The sequence below is a fragment of the Rattus rattus genome, chromosome 1 (assembly GCF_011064425.1).
Source record: "Rattus rattus isolate New Zealand chromosome 1, Rrattus_CSIRO_v1, whole genome shotgun sequence".
In the NCBI taxonomy this organism is placed as follows: domain Eukaryota; kingdom Metazoa; phylum Chordata; class Mammalia; order Rodentia; family Muridae; genus Rattus; species Rattus rattus.
Genome location: NC_046154.1, coordinates 108,951,268 through 108,972,006, shown reverse-complemented (window position 1 = coordinate 108,972,006; position 20,739 = coordinate 108,951,268). Strand labels below are relative to the sequence as shown.

The following is a 20,739-nucleotide window of genomic DNA, read 5'->3' as shown; positions in this document are numbered from 1 at the left end:
TTGGGTTACCTCACTTGGGATATTTTCCAGTTTCACCCATTTGCCCACGAATCTCATAAAGTCATTGTTTTTGATAGCAGAGTAATATTCCATTGTGTAGATGTACCACATTTTCTGTATCCATTCCTCTGTTGAAGGGCATCTGGGTTCTTTCAAGTTTCTGGCTATTATAAATAAGGCTGCTATGAACATAGTGGAGCATGTCTCTTTGTTGTATGTTGGGGAATTTTTTTGGGTATATGCCCAAGAGAGGTATAGCGGGGTCCTCAGGTAGTTCAATGTCCAATTTTCTGAGGAACCTCCAGACTAATTTCCAGAGTAGTTGTACCAGTTTGCAATCCCACCAACAATGAAGGAGTGTTCCTCTTTTTCCACATCCTCGACAGCATCTGCTGTTGACAGAGTTTTTGATCTTAGCCATTCTCACTGGTGTGAGGTGAAATCTCAGGGTTTTGTTGTTGTTGTTGTTGTTGTTGTTGTTGTTGTTTTGATTTGATTTGCATTTCCCTTATGACTAAAGATGTTGAACATTTCTTTAGGTGTTTCTCAGCCATTCGGCATTCCTCAGCTATGAATTCTTTGTTTAGTTGAACCCCATTTTTTTTAATAGGTCTCAACCCCCTTGAGTTCCCTTTTTATTGATATTAGCCTCTATCTGGTGGGGGATTTGTAAAGACCTTTTTCCCCTGTTGGTTGCCATTTTGTCCCAACCACAGTGTCCTTTTGCCTTTATAGAAGTTGCAGTTTTATGAGATCCCATTTGTCAATTCTGATGTTAGATTAGCCATTGGTGTTTGTTCAGGACATTTTCTCCAGTGCCCATGTGTTCAAGATGCATCCCCACTTTTTCTTTTATTAGTTTAAGTGTATCTGGTTTGATGTGGAAGTCCTTGATAGAAAACCAAAGGAAGAGACAAAGGACCTTTTCTAAAGCCACAAAGTCCCCCAAACCAGACAGGAGCAGCCTTCATTTGAGTTGTTGGTCTGGCTTGTCTAAGAGAGTCCCAAACTACAGCCTATGGCTATTGACTTCATGGCCTCCCAGAGGTGGAAGTTAAGTTTCCATTCCTGAAGACACCACACACTTCAGAAACAGTGTCCTGAGACACATGGGCTGGAACTGACCCGAATGCTCACACCCTAAAGACCTTCATTGTACCAGACGTCTCTGTTCAAGCTTCTAAAAGAAGGAGACAACCACCAGTCCTACTCAACTAGGGCACCTTCGAAGCACACCTATGAGCAACAGGCAGCTTGGCCCCATAACCCTACAAGTTCAGTAGTGGCACATATATCTTGGCAGTAACCAACTGCCTCTACTTGGACTTCAGACCCGCTGCACAAAAAGTACACTATGCTGGCACGAGAAACCTAGCTCATTAGGTGCTAGCAAACTCATGATTATCAAGAGGAGCAGCTCCAGCCACTAATTTGCTAAACTGGCACAATCCCTAGCAACAATCTATAAACATTTGCACTTACACCCACTGATAAACCTAGTCCTTACCTCTCACCAAGGAAACTTCTCTTTGCAGTGGACAGGAGCCGTTGCAGAAAAACACACATAATCCGTATACAGAATTGGGGAGACCAGCACCAATGGGCACATCTACAAAACACTCCCACACATACGACTCGGGGAACATTGTGGAAGGGGAGTCAGACAAATTATGAGAGCCAGAAGATCAAATACTTGTCTGTGAGTCTGTGTCTCCTAGTTACATAAGAGGCTAAGCCCACAAAGTCCATGACCACACAACATGAGCTAAACAAGGAGGACATCAATGAACATGCCAAACCTATGAGGGCTCAACCCTACACAAAGAACATGGTCAACTGAGTGAAGCTGGTCAACCCTGGAAACACATATAAGTAATATTATATAGACTCAGCAGGTTATATTTAGGAAGATCTATGTATATGCACATAAGTGTACATGTGTTATAACACAGATGAAAAGAGGCCAGGTATTTGAGGGAAAGGAAATGGATATGGGAGGGCTTAGAGGGAGAAAAGGGAAGAAAGAACTGTTATTAAAATACAATCTCAAAAAGAAAAAAAGTAAATGAATGAGTCGGATAACCTGGTTAGAAATACTTTTGAAATCAAATGGCTTCAAAATCCTGTCTTTTAGTTAAGAATAGTTGACAAGTGTCAGATAGTTGGAAAATACTCTGATAATATCTGAGCACATGCATTTCTACACCTTACATGGAAATGTATTGAATGAAATTACTTAAAGTTCTTCCACTCCCATTTGCTTATGTGATCAATGTTTCTCGGGATTACACTCATAAAAGGGAAAAATAAGAAAATGGATCTGAATCCTAGCCAATTTAGCAATAAGATGAAAAGATATATACTCTTATTAGCCATAGTAAGTGACAAAAGAAATATTTTAAAGACCTTGTCTATATCACCAAAACATGTACTATAATAAGATTCTTTTATTTTATAATCATTATTGGTGATATATTTGATCAACGGTTAATGACTAATAAATATAGTAATAGCCAAATCAGAAGACATTTCCATCCTTAGGCCTTTTAATCAGAGCAAATATCCTTTTTTTTAATGGCATATATAATTTGGCTATAGAGAAGCATCTTTAAGATGTTTTAAAAATCTTTGATGCGTAAGAATATATTTTACATGATATCTTATGCAACATACAATACGAATGTGGGTCAAAAGTTCAAAAGAACAAAAAAAAAGGGAAAAAAGAGAAAAAATGTTCAAAAGAAATTGAGTCAAATATCTGTATTGTGGCCTAGGGATGACTTTATTGGGTAGTCTTTGCAGGGAAAACATGGTGTTATGAATTCATACCGTAGCATCAAACAAAACAAAACAAAATAAAACAAAAAAAACCCCCAAAACAACAACAACAAGGACAAAAACACAGTACCACATAGCTGTAATTCCAGGACTAGTAGAGCTGGCTGACAGAGGATCCCTAAGATCTAATGCCCAGCTAGTCTAGCCAAATTCACAGTCTCCACATTCAATGAGAGACCATGTCTAAAAAATAAAGTGGAGGCACCCTCCTCCCGGCCAATGGGCAGAGACGATTTGTTGGTGATGTTATTCTTCTATCAGTCAGGGGCAGAGCAAATGGCAGTCCTTTGTTCATCCTAGCTTGATGCTTGCTAGGTGGCCAAATCTGTTTTATGCCTAGGACACGTCAAAATCAAATCAATTCAAGTCAAATCCAGGCAGCACATCTCAGGAGGAGGAAGACAGACACCTGTGTTCTGCATTGCCTTGTGCAGGGACGGTAGGGAAAGACACCAACAGACCTGCTCTCAGGCCCGTAGCACAGGCAGATTGTAAACACCTCTTGCCAGAACCTGCAGCAGGAGCACCACGAGGTGCGAGCATGTAGTGAGCAAATGGGAGAGAACGAGAAATGGAGCAGCTTGAGCATTACAGAGAGAGATGGAACTAGAGACTTGAGGGTGGAGAGGAGTACACTGTTGCGAGTAGCCAGCTCTGCCACCTGGGACCATGGTAAGGTCTCAGCCTGAGCTGCTGCTGAGTGCCACGTCTGGGTCTGTGACTATGCAGCAACAGGAGGTCATGTCCGTAGCTCTTATTACCACTGGAGAACATGGCTGGTCACGGCAGTTTCTGGGACCACATGGATGTCCAGGGGTCATGCAATAACTGCCCCCTCCAAATCTGGCTGCAATGCTTTGGAGCGCTTGCCCCACATTTCTCTCATCAGTGGCAGCAGAAAGGGCTCTATACCTTGCCCCGGGCAGCACAGTGGAGCTGGCTTTGGTGGCAGGGTTGTGGATGAGCTGACTCCAAGAACATGAGTGTGGGAGAGCTGACCCCACCACTCATCTGCTTTGGGTTGGCGTGGGTGCCGAGGTGTTGTCCAACCCTTTCACCACCTCCAGCAGTCAGGAAAGCTGCCCACAGGGTCATGAGTGTGGGAGAGTTACCTCTGCCCCTCACCAGCTGCAGCACTCAGGAGAGTACGCATGCCTCGCCTGGGCAGCACAGTAGGACTGGCCCCAGCCAAGAGAACACGGGTGAGCCTGCCCCCAAGGCAAGAGCAAGGGAGAGCTGATGCCTCGAGGGTGGCCTGGGTGTGGGGTGATGATGCCCTTCCCTCCTCCCACTTCACAACCTGCATTAGTCAACCTGCATTGGAGAGTCGGCCCCAAGGGCATGAGAACCGGAGAATTAGCACTGCTCCCTCACAGCTGTTGCACTCAGGAGAATGGACTCTGCCCCTCACCCGGGCAACACAGAAGAGCTGGCCCTGATGGTGAAGGCTCAGGTGAACAAGAGCAGGAGCGCTGGCCCACCCCTAAATCTATGTCACCTGAAAGGGCTCCTGAAAGGGTCAGTCCTGCTGATTCAAAGCAGCAGGGTCTTCATGACTCAGGGCAACAACACGATAACCGGGAGGAGTGCTGATTAGGATCCAATATTGATGGTGTCACGGAAGCCAGAGACCTCGAGCCATACCAATGATTCCTTGCAATGAATTTTTGTAAGTAAGATGTGTGGACAGAGGGATATACTGTGGTGTACTGGAACATGTTACAGCTTCCATGACGGGACATTTTCTATGCTTTGGGTGTTTGTTTGTGGTTTTTATTGGGGGCGGGGGTTGTGAAGGTGAAGGGTAGATATGAGGAGACAGGGAGGTGAGCGGGACTAGTGCATGACATGAAGCTCAGAAAGAATCGATAAAAGTTTTGAAAACCATCAAAAAAAGAAAGAAGGTAGAGAACAATTAAGATGTCAGACATGGGGGTTGGGGATTTAGCTCAGTGGTAGAGCGCTTGCCTAGCAAGGCCCTGTCAGGTCCCCAGCTCCGAAAAAAAAAAAAAAAAAGAAAGAAAGAAAGAAATCCTTCAAGATGTCAGACATGACAGAAACATCTGCTCTCTAATCTGTGTGTGTACTCTTACACACCTGTGCATGAGCAGAGCATAGCCACGCACATTCATACATGCACACACATACACCAAAATAAAAAAAAATGAATGAATGAACAAAAAACTGGCTATAGGTATTTAATTAGCTAAATTTTTGTAGATTATATGGTTTTTAGAGTTACTGATATTTTAAATGAGTGATAATTTCTAATTAACACTAAAATTTGAAAATCTATGCTCTTAACTGTTGTGCAGAATAGAAAAACACAGATTTCATCTTCAATATGTTAAGGCCTTTACAAGTATTTGAAAAGCAGCTCCACTGGGGCAACATTATTAGGAATTTGATTCTGAAGAAAAAAAGGCCTGATAACATTTTATTTTAGAGAAAAAATAAATCATCAAAATTTCTCTTGATGGTGAAATTGCTTAGTAATTATCAAGAAAATACACATTAGTGGAGTGAGCAGCACTATTTTAGTAATAAAAGGAATATTTTCCATATGCATTTGCTGCATATACTGCTGGAAAGATTCCAACTACCCAAGGTGTATCCACATAGTGTATGAGTTATTAACACATATGGTTTTAAAAGGATTTTACAAGTTTGTAATAAGCGTGTGTGTGTGTGTGTGTGTGTGAGAGAGAGAGAGAGAGAGAGAGAGAGAGAGAGAGAGAGAGAGGAAGAGAGAGAGGGATTGAAGAGAGAGATGAGGAGAGATGATGCCTATGTTTAGCATCTGACGTTAATGAGGAAGAAATTGAAAAGATAATATATGCAGGAGACATGATCTTCTATGTTTCAGATCTTTGTGACAATTAATGAGGAAGAAATTGCATGCTGATATTTCGCCAGGTTGCCTCGGCATTAAAGCCACAATCATTAAGGATTTGCCCATGTCCTCCCTCTCTCTCTCTCTCTCTCTCACTCTTTGGCTATCTTGGCTATCTATAGATTGCTGTCTATAAGCAGGTGAGGGCAGGCACAAGATGAGACAAGAGCCTATGATTGGGCAGTGAAATAGAAAGGCAGGCTGAGAATTTTAGAGATGGGACAGAGAGTCTGGAGAGGGAGAGGGAAGGAAGATGGAGGAAGAGAAGGACGACCCAGATCCATGTGGCTTTAAATAGCCACAGGTAGCTATGAATATCATGTAAAGGGTGGATTATTACAGGACAATTTGTCCAATCTAATTGACTCTGAGTTCTTTGTTTGGACATTTCGTGAGTTGAGAATTTACTGAAATAAATCTGGCTGATAAATTACAAGCCTCTAGAGTTTTGATTTTACCGGGTTACTGGGAATTGTGAATTCCCACAGGGGGCAGATGGCTGGGAATATGAGCAGAGTCCACAAGAGAACTGCAAGACTGGCGGTCTGTACATGAGGCTAGCCATGGAGGCAATGAGGCCACTGGGGCCAGAGAGTAGCCGGTGCTAGTGTGGCATGATGTCCTTCCTTTTTATAAGTATTTAACAAAACAGATATTCAAATGATTATCCTTTTCTTAAAGTCTGTTGTAAAGTGCCATTAAATTACTTAGTAACAGAGATTTTCAAAATCACTGGCTTTAATAAAAAACATTTCTATTCAGGAAAAACCTGAGTCACATAAGCATAGAAGTTCCATTTTTACAAGTTCCCTTTTTACTACATACATAGTGAAGGAAGGTACTTTCTGTCCTCTATGGCATGTCAACTACATGGTTAATGCTGAATTTCCACCATGTTAATCATATTTGAGAATACTAGGTGGTAAAATTAGTGTATCGGTGAAAGTTTTTCCAGAGAAAAGACCAGCAGGAGGAAGTGTGTGTGTGTGTGTGTGTGTGTGTGTGTGTGTGTGTGTGTGTGTGTGTGTGTGTGTGTGTGTGTGTGTGTGTGAAATGGAAAAGGCAATCTATACCCATTAAATCCCTTTAAAAGTGTTACTAACCCCATTTTGTTCAATGAACAGATTGTCTTACAATGGATTACTACAATCCAGTCAGTTTATCAGTTTCATATTTTTAGTTTCCCCAGTAGCTAGAACCCTTTAAGAAACTGAATACTTTTAATGGCCATGACTACTTTTTCACATTCTGCATGTTAGCTTTTGTTCATATGTGGTCTTAACTTAGTTTTAGCTATGACTATATTTTCACACAGTTAACTAGTACGCTAGCCTCCCGATTTTGTTTATTTTTGGCCAATTAGTCTTACTCTCAAATATTAGATGGAGTTGGAGGTTGAAGGGATTTAACTCAATCTTCTTGTGCTGACTCACATGTAGCCAGTTCTCCGGAAGCAGTTTTCTCCTACAGACTGACTCTCGGTAGGAGAAATGTGGGCTGAAGCTAACGTCTGTGCATCTCTCAATAGAAAGGTAAGTGTTGGTCAGAGTCGGTAATGTGGGGCTACATGTGTAATTTTCTGTCTTCATTTTTTCCTCCTTGTTCAGCCATATGCTAAAGTTGTCCTATGGTTTCTATATTGTCCCATGTTTGCTGTATCTTCTTTTATCTATTCTTTAATTTGCTTCTTGTCAAAAACATCAGGTTGGAAAAGGCTTGATGGCATAACTATACAATTTTTTAAGAGACATGGACTTTGGCTTTCTAAGCTGACTTTTAATTTGTATATTTCCAACCTCGGGGTTAATGACCTCTGGAGAAAAGAGGCCTTTTCAATGTGTAGCAAATATTTGAGACCGCTGCTTCCTCAGCTTATACAAACTCTCCATATTCATTAACATCTGATTTTACTGCACTCATCTTTTATTTACTGGCAACGTGATTTTAAACACATACTATTATTATATCCTTCTCCATGTTTCCCAGTTGAGAGACTTTCTCAGCCGGCATCCTGTGGGAGAATCAAATGCTGCCAGAGGAATACAAGTTGGGGTCGCTAAGCTCAGTTTTCCCATGGTGGTACAAAACCAGGGCCATTCTACATGCATAGAAGGTAGGTTAGTTGAGTACACAGGACCTAAACATCTTACTGCATTAGGACTTGACTCTCCTCCTGAGAACTTAGTTTTAAAAGAAGAATCTGGCCAGACAATTCCAAAAATCTTTCTCAAAAAAAAAAAAAGAAAAGAAAAGAAAAGAAAAGCTTCACTAAAATAGAATTGTCAGGGTTTTTTGTTTGTTTGTTTGTTTTTTATCAATAGAAGCAGGCACATGAGAGATGTGAGTCAAAGGATCTTATTTTTTCTTAAAATAGGCGTGACTTAGTGTTTTCCACTTCTATCACAGGCAGTAGTTTTAACATTAATTTTATGTGTTGAATATAACAATGAAAACAATTTTTATGACTACCAAAACAAAAAGAGATAAAAATAACAATCCGTTGTACCTAAAAGTGTAATCCCGGCTTGAAACTGGAACTAGAGACGTTAGTGATTAAATAATCACATATATTTAAAAGCATTTTGGTCCATTCCTACCTTACTTTGAACTTCTAAGAACAAAACTATACTAATGTATAATTCTTTATTCGATATTTATTTTTAACTGTATAGAATCTTAACAGTTGAAAATGTTTCACACCAAATACAGCACCCTGTACTACCCAGCACCCAGCACCCAATTTTATCTTACTCACCTTTTCCTCTCTTTTCTTTCTTTGTCCTCCTTCTCTCCATTTTTCTGTTGTCCCTCTTTGCTTTTTGCCTTCCTTTTGTTTTCTTCTTTCGTTCTTTTTTCCCTCTGGAAGTAATGTGTGACATTACATATTTCTAGATATGCATACATTTTAGAAAATGTGAAAGACTAAAGATTTGGCTTTTGTATAACCAGCGAGAAAATATATTACAAAACTAAGATATCTACATATACGATTTCATGCAGTAGTTATAGCACATTTTAGGTTTTTTAAAGTAATCACATTGAACATACATATCTGAGGTATGTGGTTTACGTTTGCTCTAGCAGTCTTAGCTGCTGTCGCATTTCAGTGAATTGTAGAAGAGACTGAGATGAGGATAGTAGAACGGGTGTGGCCTTTTCCCGTAATTATAAAGGATGTAGGAAATTTAATAATCTACTCGTTCTTTCCCCAAACTGATCCTTATAAGTAGAAGAGCAGTGAAATAGTATTTATCCTTCTATCAGTGTCTCATTTAACATTCGTAAATTGAAGTGGGCCTGATTACCCATTATTACACATAGATATGCAAAGTTGACATAACATCCTTAGAGTATATCTTAGGGGACTATTGACAAGGATAACATGAAGCCTGAGTTCGTCGTAAACAGTTTTCTTTTTAATATCATGTTATAAACAATAAGGGAAGAGAAAGAGAAAAAATACCTTGATTGGGCATCAATTGTACACCTAGCATTGTGGAAAAAAAAATGCTTTATGGAGAGTTTTTTTCACAAACCTATCTTTATTATCACCATATATTAGGCCACTGAAAGTATTTTCTCTCAAATGCTTGAGAAAATAAAAATTAAGTATGTGACTTCTACTTAAGGTGGTAGACTAGGATCTGTCTTTGCGTGAGCGAGTGATGGGGAGCATCAAAAGGGAAATTAGACAATATCCCAAAGGAAGAGAGAGACAGAAGAGCATAGGAAATCCACAAAGGAAGTGAACAAGTATCTAAAAATAGAAAAGTGGGAAAGAAAGGTGGGCAGCAAAGAGAAAAATGTCTGCAGGCCTCCTATAGGTGCAAGGGAAGCAAAAAAATAACCGACCTCCACAGCAGGCGGCTCTCTATAATGAGAAACACTGGGGGTTAAGCCTTCAGAGTAGGCTGCTCCATAAAAGGCCTTCCTGAACCGGAGGAGGACCGGGAGGGGAGGGGGAGGGGAAAGGAGGGGGAGAGGTAGATGGGGAGGGGAAGGAGGGGGAGTGGGAGGGGGAGGACGACGACGAAGATGACAACGATGATTCTTAAGAAGAAAGGAGGGACCAATATTTCTCTGTAAAAATTTTTTCTTCGCAAATCATAGTTAACTTGCCCTTTTCTCCTCTCATTCATTCAATGCTTTCTCACTTCACAACTACAAAACATTGGGATGGGCTTTGAGAGTGATTATGGTAATGTATGCAAAAACCCCACAGTCCATGTTGTGAAAGGCTAAATAAAAGTTAGTATTGCTTAACTCACGGGGCGCAAAGCTTCCCGCTCACAAGCTCTCTGCATTACTTTATTAATAGACTTATTTCTACCCAAATGGGCGAAGAAATAATGGGAAAAGATCTCACAGTGACAGACACTGCAAGTCATTTCCTGTAGCTTTAAACTTCGGCCATTTAAATTACAAACTGTTCTGGGAAAAAACTATAAATAACTGCGAAATTGTAAGAATGCTTGGGAAATCAGTAATACAGACTGTTCATTTTGGGGAGGCAGATAAACTACTTTTTGGTCTTGTGTGTTCGGTAATGCGTGGTTAAATGGTGTCAGGTAGTACATAACCTTGGGGACGTCTCGACACTCTGTAGACTGCACTCACTCCATGCTTTGGCATAAGGTCAGTGAAAGTCGTGAGCAGGAGATTTTTCCCTCGGCCTTTGGGGGGAAAAGATAAAGTTTATTTACTTATTAGTAGGACCTTTCAGAAAGTCGTTCCAAAAATAAAGTAAGATGAACCATTTTGTCCCAGATTAAAATTTTTCAAACAGAATAAAAGTTTAAGAATCCTGGTAATCATTACTGAAACTATGAGATGTTCACAAAAAAAGGGACCTACCATGACTGCTCTCCAAAAGACCCAAGGAGCAGTTGAAAAGAGTCAGATGCAGATATGTGCACCCAACCAATGAACAGAAGCTGCTGACCCCTGTGGTTGAATTAGGGGAAAAGGGGAAGAAGCTGAGGAAGAGGACAACCTAGTAGGCGACCAGCAGCCTCAATTAACCTGGACCTCCAAGATCTCTCTTGTAGACACTGGATCAACCAGGCAACATACACCACCTGATATGAGGGCCTCCAATACATAGACAGCAGAGGACTACCAGTTCTAAGGTTCAGTCAGAGAAGATGCAACCTAATCCTCAAGAGACTGAGGCCCCAGGAAGTTTAGAGGTCTGGTGGGGTGGATGGGTGGGGACATCCTTGTGGAGATGGAAGGAAGGAGGGGATGGGGGGAGGTATGGGATGGAAACCGGGGGAGGGAGGATGGACTGAGAGGAATCTGGAGTGTAAAAAGGATCAATTAGAATATCACACATGTTAAGAAAGAAAGAAAGAAAGAAAGAAAGAAAGAAAGAAAGAAAGAAAGAAAGAAAGGAAGGAAGGAAGGAAAGAAAGAAAGAAAGAAAGAAAGAAAGAAAGAAAGAAAGAAAGAAAGAAAGAAAGGAAGAAAAGAGAAAAAGAAAATGGCAGGTTTTTAAAAATTAAAAAAAGAATGCTGATAATCAATAATGGCATTACTGGGAGGGGAGCCCATTGGACCTATGGAAGCCCGATGACCCAGGATAGGGAAATGAATGCTGGGCTGCTGAGGCAGGAGTAGGGGGCAGGGGGAGCACCCTTATAGAGTCAGCAGGAGGGAGGCAAGGATAGGGGCCTTGTGGAGTGAAAACTAGGAAGGGGGATACCATTTGAAATGTAAATAAATAAAATAACCAACAAAAGAAAAAAAAACGAATCAACAACACCGAGGTTATCTATTAGGAAAACATCCGCACCGATTTTGAAGAGGAGTGGGTTGTACGGTTTGTGACCATGGAACCTTACTTTTCTTTTCTACTGTCATCTCTTATTCTCTGATGCTTTAAATTTTGTGTATTTTTACTAAGATCTTGATTATTCTTTTACCAATGCTAGAGGAAGAACTAGACAATCATTCAAAACAACAGTCTTAAAATTTGGAACCAGTGGACTTCATGTCTTCAGTACTTGAAGAATATCAAATTATCTGTACTAAACCCTGGGATCTAACAGAAGTTATGTTGTCCATACCTGTCCAGGCACATCCCTAAGTGGTTACTGCCCAGTATTCTTTCTAGGAGAGTCTGGACTTCCATGGTTTGACAAAAGCATCTTGGTAGGTCAATTCTTCCTTCACATTGGATACTTTAGAAAGTATCCAGTGCTTTATAGTTTCGAATAATAGTTTAGATTTCAAGCTACTAGGACAAAGATGTTTGGAGATATCTGAGAAAATGTCCCTTGTCTAGGTCTTTCTAATAGCTTGGGAACCCAGAGAAATCTCACAAAGACCAGTGCGTAGCACCGTTCCCTCATAGACCTATAATTCTTATAGACTCTTATTCTTACTTAAGACTCTTGGATCAGCAAGGCCGTGATTGATAAAGTAGATTTTGTCCTCAGACGGAGGCTGAAGTATTACTGGATCAGGAATTGCCTTGCCCTGCATTTTCTCAGCTGTCTTCACCGAACCAGAAGAGAGAGAGAGAGAGAAAAAAAAAAGAAGCATAAGGCAAATAAAAATCAATCATATAGTATAATACAGTATAATAGCTTCAGCAGTGTGGGCTCTTAAGAGAAAAGACCTGACAATATTTCTGAAATATTTTCTTTCCTGCAAGTCAGATCGATTTAAGCTATCCCAGAGCAATCAACTCTCATTCCATCTCCCATGTCACCTCGGCACTGAGCTCAGGGCCGAAGACATAAACTGGTGACTTCATTAGCCAAGGTTCTCTGGAGAAAGAGAACTAATATAAATATTTCACACACAACTCGCACGCGCGCACGCGCAGACACACACACACACACACACACACACGCACACACACACAAACACGCACAATCAGAACAAACACTTATTTTAAGGATTTGGTTCATGTAATTATGAAGGCTTAGAAGTCCAAAATCTTTACAGTCGATCAACAGGCTAGAGGCCCAGGAAAGAAATATAGACGAAAATTGCATTAGGACAGTTTTCTAGCAGAATTCTCTTCTCTTTGGGGAGACTTTGGGGAGCTCTTCCACTGTTTATTCAAAATGCACTCAGACCATGGAGGGCATTCCTCCTTACTGACAATTGACTTCTTTAAATGTTAATTTTAGTTTAAAGGTAACTTCAGAAAGAAATCTGGAGTGACATTTAGCCCAGTATCTGAGCACAGTGGTCTAGTCTACATGGTACATGAAAGTACACGTCGCTGTGACCAATAGCTAAGTAGGGAAAAAGAGCAATGAAAAGGAGACAGAGAGTTGACTAAACAGAGGAACCATGTGTCCAACGCTTGGTGATATAAATAGGAACTCAATCATTATGAGCCCCAAAAAGCCATGTTTAGGAAATTGAAGACACTTTGACCTCTAAAGTAGGACATTTTTCTCTCTGTCCCTTGCACCATCCATGAAGACAATTTGGCCTCTTAGTTTTGCTTCAGTGGAGAAGTTCTGTTAACTGTCAAAAGCACAACTGCAGGGAGACCTGCATTGCAGTTGCAAGGCACCTGTTATAATCACGCTCCAAAAGTCAACAACAACAACAACAACAACAACAACAAAAATCCAGCCCTGCCAAAGGCAGCTAACAGCCATGGACTTCAAACACCCAGGGAGGCGTTGATAAAATGGTAGCAAATGCTTTTCAGGACTAATGTATTGTCGAGTCTGAATGAGCACTGGAAAAGAGGCTCTCAGTACTGTTCACCGACTTTCTGTTTTATGCAAAGCAAGGAACTGCTAAACATTAGAAGATTAAAATGGTAAATAAAGCTATGTCTGCCAAGAAGGAACTTAGGATCCTATAGAATGACACTGATGGCTAACCCTGGTGGAAAACCACTGAACTTTGAAGGCAATTAGAAGGATTTAACCCTTCTCGTGAGCAGAATGCCCGCTTCACAGCTGGTGTTTAACAGATGTGCTCAAGTTTCAAGATTATGTGGCATATGAAATCACCAAGAAGGATATTTCTTTCTCACTAAAATTTTTCATACAGCTATTTGATCATACTGGTTCTCCTCTCCCTTGGAAAGTCGTTCCTCACATCAAGGAGTATATGGCATTTTGTTCTTTGTGTGGAACTCTAAAGGCTGAATAATATTTCATAAAATTGGGCTGATTGAGCAAAAGGGCAAGCAGGGTCAGAAAATTCATATGGGACGTTGATCTACAGAAGTGTAAGAACACAGATTTTCAGAGGTCGTGAGAAACACCTTAGGCAGGCCTTATCACTTTGTGTAATGCTTTTATTGTTTGGATAGCTGACCCAAAGCTCAGCTGAAATGGTCAATCCACAGTTGCTGCTTTAAAGGGAACTCTGATCACACTCATATATCCTGCCTTGTTCCTTTCTAAACATAGAGATGGAACTTAAGATTTTTTTATAACATATGCAAACCCATCAGAGTCCCAGATAGTATTTATCAGCTCTTAGGCAAGCGAATGCACTCTGTAAGAGAGGGTCATGATGCTAGAAATACATCATTTGGTGCTGGTTTTATACTCTATGAGTTGGAATCTTTAAAAAAACTTTTAAGTTTTGCTTAATTTAACCTCAATTACATGATTTTCTGGGAGTGGGGAAGGAGGGTGGGAACGACCCTTAAAAGATGTAACTAGCATGATATCTAACCCGCCCCTCTCTTCTCTCGGTGCAAATTGGATTTTAGTATAAGAAGTGCAGTAGGAGGCTTTCTCCCCTAAGAGATTTCCTGGCCCCACTGTTTGAGAACATCTAAAGTAGTCAGCCCGAAACTTCCTCGAAATGGTTTTATCTGGAAGTGTCCTTGGAACTCGGGAAGGAATGTGCTGACACCAAATACTTGAAGGCGGTAATTAATGGGATGGTGTTTAAGATAGCAATAAGACTTCTCACGTTGTAAGCAAACTCTTTGGGACTGAGGAACTGTTTCATAATACGCGATTTGCTCCTACTCTGACATGAAATGAAATACTTTAACAAGGCTTAGAAAACTGCTCGATTTGAGTGAGCTTTCACAGTGACTTGTCCTTTAATGCCCAGTGTGTCAGCAGGTGAAGCTTCTGAATGCATTAATTTCTAGAAAACCTTTGGGAATTTCAATAATAACATTGATATTTGTGGAAGAGGGAATATTTGTGAGTAAATAAAATTTTCATATCCTCTTATGGCCTTGTTGGCTACCAATGGGAAAGAGTCTTTGGTCCTGCATAAGATTGAACCCCCAAGTGGGGATTGTCAGGGGTGGAGAGAGGTGGGAAGGTGGGTAGTTGGGTGGGGGAGCATCACAGAAGAAAGGGGAGAGGGATGGGATAGGGGGGGTTTATGGATGGAAACCAGGAAGGGGTAACATTTAGTATAGTAAAATTATCAATAAAAATAAAAAATATGCCAACAACCAAGAACTTCAGGGTTTAAGCCACTACCCAAACACTATGCACCAAGACTGACACCAAACCCAACCTCATAGGTAACAATAGATATTCTAGTAAGAGCACCAGTGGAAGGAAGACCCAGGTCCTGGGAGCTGAACCCCCAGTAGATTGTTAAGGGGGAAGGGGTGAGAAGCATGGAGGTGTTAGGATGGGGAGGAACATTCCACTTACAGAAGGAGGGGAGGGGTTAGGTGATGTTGGCCTAGAGCAGGAAAGGGAATAACGTTGAAGTAAATAAGAAATACCCAAGTTAATAAGATGGAGGAAAAAGAAAAGACAAAAAAAAAAAAAAAATTATCCTTACATTTTATTCTGATCTTTCCCATTATATTATAGGAAGCTATATTAAAATGAGTCATGGTGTATTTCTTGAACTTTTGCCTTCTGACATGTGGGGATCTAGTATTGCTCCCTTCTAAAGGATGACAGGTTCAAAATGCCTTTTCAGAAGTGTAGGTGAGCCACTTAGTAGCTTACCCTGTTGCTGCTTCTAGGACCGAGAACAGTACAGAAATAAAATAATTTTCATTATAGATTACCCAGTCTTGGGTCGTTTGTTATAGCAATGCAAACCTGTTATAGCAATGCAAACCTGTCTGTGAGAATTATGGCTCAGGCCCATTGCCTAGTTTTCTTTCACTCATCACAAAATGCACTTCAACATGTTACCTCATTTCTTCCTAAACATTCATGAGTATTTTATTGCCTGGCTTTTATTTATTTTTTTCTCTAAATGTAGCATAGAAAGGAACAGATTTCATCATGGTGTTTATATCCATACTGCTTTGTTTTAGCAAATCCTCTTGCCCTACTTCCTTCCCACGTCTGTCCCTTCTGCCTTAAGTAGTTCCCGTTCCACTCTATCATGACATGAACTCCATTACTCTCCTGAAAACCCATTTTTACCTCCTGGTGGTCTCTTTTCTAGCTTTATGATTTCTTCCTATATTCACTTTCACATAATATGCACATATAAAAGTTAGGAGATGCAGGCTGGAGAGATGGCTCAGCGGTTAAGAGCACCTGACTGCTCTTCCAGAGGTCATGAGTTCAATTCCCAGCAACCACATGGTGACTCACAACCATCTGTAAAGAGATCCCATGCCCTCTTCTGGTGTATCTAAAGACAGCTACAGTGTACTTATATATAATAAATGAATAAATCCTTTTTAAAAAAAAGTTAGGAGATGCAACTTGCATAGGAGAGAGAACATGTATTATTTGTTTTCAGGAGTCTAGAAAGCCATGCTTGAGATAATTTTCACAACCATTCATTTCCCTACAAATTTTATTATTTTTTGCAGTGGAATAAAATTCCATTGTGCTTATAGAAACATGTCATCCATTAATCTGTTAATGTGTAGACTGACTATTTCCCTGTTACTTTGAATAGAGGACAAATTCACATGGATACACAACTATCTCTGTGGAAAGACAGATTCCTTGGGTATGTGCCCAAAAGTGATTTAGGTGGATCACATGATAGTTCTGATTTTACCCTTCTGAGAAACCTCCATATCAATTTCTATAACAGCAAGAGCAGAGAAAGAATGATATTCATAGTCTCTCTCATTCTCTTTGTCTCTGTCTCCGTCTCTCCCGCTCCTCTATGATGCCTATACATTTCTTTTTAAACTTCTTAGCATTTTATGAATTTAAATCGTTACTTCTTTACATCAAGACTTTTATTGCTTTGTTATTGAGACAGGATTTCTCTGCCTAGCCCTAGATGCCCTAGAACTCACTTTGTACACCACGCTGACCTCAAACTGTTTGCCTTTGCCTCCCAGGTGCTGGGATTAAGGTCCTGTGCCACCATGTCCAGCTTGAAAATACACACGTTTTAATTTTAGAATACTCAAAGAATATACATAAAAACTATTATTCCCTTAAAATCTGTGGTAACTAATGCCACGAAATCGCTACAATAACATTTAATATTACTTACTCTGCAAATATTTTTGTCAGTTAGCCATTGGCCAGGAATGATGTCATCACAATAAAATAGCTTGCTATTCTCTGACCCCTTGTTAGAACTGCCTCTGTTTTCTTCTTCCTTGCAGTTGGTGTATTAGATAGGATCTTGACTCCTTCTGGAGAAAAAACAGGTTTCAGGTTTGATTCCTGATAACAAAATGATTTTCTTTTAGAGAATATGGAAGATTGTTCGTTTGTTTCGTGGTTTATAATTTTAAATGCAGTCTCTGACTATAATAGCTGCATAGGTATTTTAACTTTTATCTTCTCTCTTGAAGGTTTTCACTTTAGCATAAAATTAATATTAAATGATACAGAAACCCCTTTGTAGAGAAATAGGTATGTGATGAAATGTGCTGGTTCTGTACCTTGGCATAGGTCCCATATTGCTGCTTCCATTACCATGGTCACAGGGCCCAGAAAATCCAGTTACCCTTTGAAGGAGCAATGAATTTTATGCTCTCTAAAAAACCACCTGATGCACAGTGCGTACCATGTTTATAAATATACTTTATGAAAATATTCTAAAAGTATCAACAACAGAATAAATACAGTAGCATATTAAAATATATAATACACAATGGATGAGAGGCTTTAAGTCTACAAATGCAAGTATATTGGGAAAGAAACTTGAAGCATTTATAATAAACATCCCATTTATAGTAACAAAAGATAAAGATAAAATATCTAAGAATAAACTACAGACACAGAATATTTAGATGTGAAAAACTTTAAAAAATTACTCAAAATACAAAAGAAAATCTGGCCAACTGTTTTTACTGTTGCATAGGTCCTAACAGTAAAAAAATGTTTGTTAAATTTAGACATCTTACATCATTTATAGTAAGGTACCAACAGTTTGTTGTTTCTTAAGGGGAGAAAATTTAAGAACAGATGAATTTTTAAGAGTGTGTGTGTGTGTGTGTGTCTGTCTGTCTGTCTGTCTGTCTGTGTCTGTGTCTGTATGTCTATATGTGTGCCTGTGTGTGTATCTGTGTGTGTGTCTGTGTGTGTATCTGTGTGTCTGTGTGTGTATGTCTGTATGTGTGTCTGTGTGTGTATCTGTGTGTATCTGTGTGTGTGTCTGGTGTGTGTGTGTGTGTGTGTGTCTGTGTGTGTGGCTGTGTGTGTGTGTGTCTGTGTCTGTCTGTCTGTCTGTTATCTGTCTGTGTGTGTATCTGTCTGTGTATCTGTGTGTGTGTCTGGGTGTGTGTGTCTGTATCTGTGTCTGTGTGTGTATGTGTCTGTGTGTCTGGGTGTGTATGTCTGTGTGTGTGTCTGTGTGTGTATCTGTGTGTGTGTGTGTCTGCATGTGTGTCTGTGTATTCGTGTATCTGTGTGTGTATCTGTGTGTGTGTGTCTGTGTGTTCTGTATGTCTGTGTGTGTGTGTGTATCTGTGTGTGTATCTATGTGTGTGTCTGTGTGTGTGTGTGTGCACACGCATGTCCATGTGTGTGTATCTGTAAGTTTGTGTCTCTGTATCTGTGCTGATACAATGAAGTTGCCTGCAGAGTCCAGGAGCAGTGTCTTATCTCCTAGAACTAGAGATAGATGAGAGCTGCCTGGTGTGGGTGCTGGAACCTGAACTTCAGCCCTTTGTAAATTCAGCCAGCACTCTTAACCACAGCCCCATGAGATAGGTTTTTAGCCTTATTTATCATCTTTAGCATGATTTTTGTGTCTGCGGTCCTGACTGATAACACTATATAAATTTATTTTTAGAATGAGGCAGTGTTTGAACTTTTTCAGCTTTGAGAAGAGAAGAATAATAATTCTGATTTGCTTTTACAGATCTCGCTAAATCTATAAGATACTTTAATAGATTGACGATCATTAAGTATGTTCATTCATTGGATTATAATGGATATATTTTGTCAAAGTTTTGTTAAGTCTCTTAATGACCTTAAATGATCTCCACATTTTTTTGTTATTTCTTTTAGATTCTGTAGACTTCTGAAGTACCTCACTCAGCACTATTTGAAATTTATCCTTCAAAAATTAAAACAATGTTAAAACAGCTCTGCTTCAGAGCCATTGATCTAATCTGGCTCTGTAACTCTAACTTTTATGTCCTTGGATGGCCTTTATATCAAAATTTAGTCCTTCATAATTTCTACAAGGTCTGGTCATATTTCTCTGATGATAATGCATGTGTGTTCAAATACTTACTGTTGGCAGTTACTCTAAACTATCTTAAATAATGCTTTGCACTCCGTTAATCGTTAGAGAACTAAGCCATTCAACTGCAACATCCCGCACAGTGTGTAGCTATTTGTAAGCAAATATATCACAGGACTGACATTTTACAATTCAATGGTTCATAACAGTTAAGCAGTAATAAAACCATTGTCCTTACCCAGCACAGGATCATAACCAAGCATATATTTAGAAAGTTCCAAGGGGACTGCAAATGAAAATTACTGCAATCCCAATAGAAAAGAATTTCACTTGCAATTTTGTACAAACCCTTTATACACATTACTTTCAATTCTAACAACTTTGGATGTGATTTTCCAGTGCAGTTATTCTTTATTAAAAAGTAAAAGCATGTTCATGAGTGCATCATTACAAAATAAAATGACAATTAATTGTGCTTAGGTTGTGCAGACACACAAACATATACACACATATAAAGAGGGTGTTAGTTCCTCATATGTTATCCACATAGCGTTTTGAGGCAAAGTCTCACTAAGAGCTGAGACTCATGAATAGACTAGGCAATCAGGCCAGTGAGCTTCAGGGAGCCTCCTGTCTCTGTTTCCCCAGCACTGGAGTTTCAAACGCTGGCCTCTTCCATCAGGTCTCGAAATCAAATTCGGGTCCTTATGCTTGTATGACAAACAATTTACCAATTGAGCTTGTCTCTTCACCACAGGTTGACTCTTTTTGACCTACTAACAAATCATTCTTGCGTAAGGACATGTTAAATCTACACGTTTATTTATTCTAGTGGCTAGATGTCTTTAATTCATCTGCTCGTGTAGTAACTCAAGTAACAAACATGCGAGGAAGCTGTGTTTCTGTGGAACAAAACACCAAGACACCTTCCTTGCCTCTCCTCTCTTCTCTACTCTCCTCTGCTAACCATGACTCTCCTCTCAGCTACCGTGAAATAACTGTTAGCCTCCACAGTGACACTGTGCACTGTCTCTCTTTGTGCCTAGGCTACTTAATGTAATCATCTCTACTTTTGGTCATGTTGTCTCAAATGACAGGATTTTATTCTTCTTTATAGAGGAATAGTGTTTTGTAGTCTGTATTTGCCACATTTCCTTGACCCATTCTTTGGGTAGTAGAAGAGTAGGGTGTTTCTGTTTCTTGGTTACCATGACTACGGTGGCAGTAATCATAGGATGCATAAATCTCTTTGACATAGTCACTTCCTGGCCTTGGGTACTACTGTACTCAGCAGCAGCTTCATTATATCATTTGCTTATTCTAATTTTGGTGTTTTGAGTAATTCTCACACCTTTTTTCTTATAGTGGCTCTAGTAATTTACATTTCCACCAACCATGCTCAAGAGTTCCGATTCTCTCCATCCTCATCAACATTTCTTTCTTAAAAAAAAAAAATACTGATTCTT

The 20,739-nt window shown here is 39.9% G+C and overlaps 1 non-coding gene across 1 annotated transcript; it reads left to right on the top strand.

The window, feature by feature from the left end:
• The first annotated feature begins 3,045 nt into the window (after positions 1–3,045).
• LOC116890499 lies at positions 3,046–3,187 on the top strand. The gene has a single exon (XR_004386685.1). It is a non-coding gene; the product is annotated as a small nucleolar RNA SNORA48 (small nucleolar RNA).
• The last annotated feature ends 17,552 nt before the right edge of the window (positions 3,188–20,739 follow it).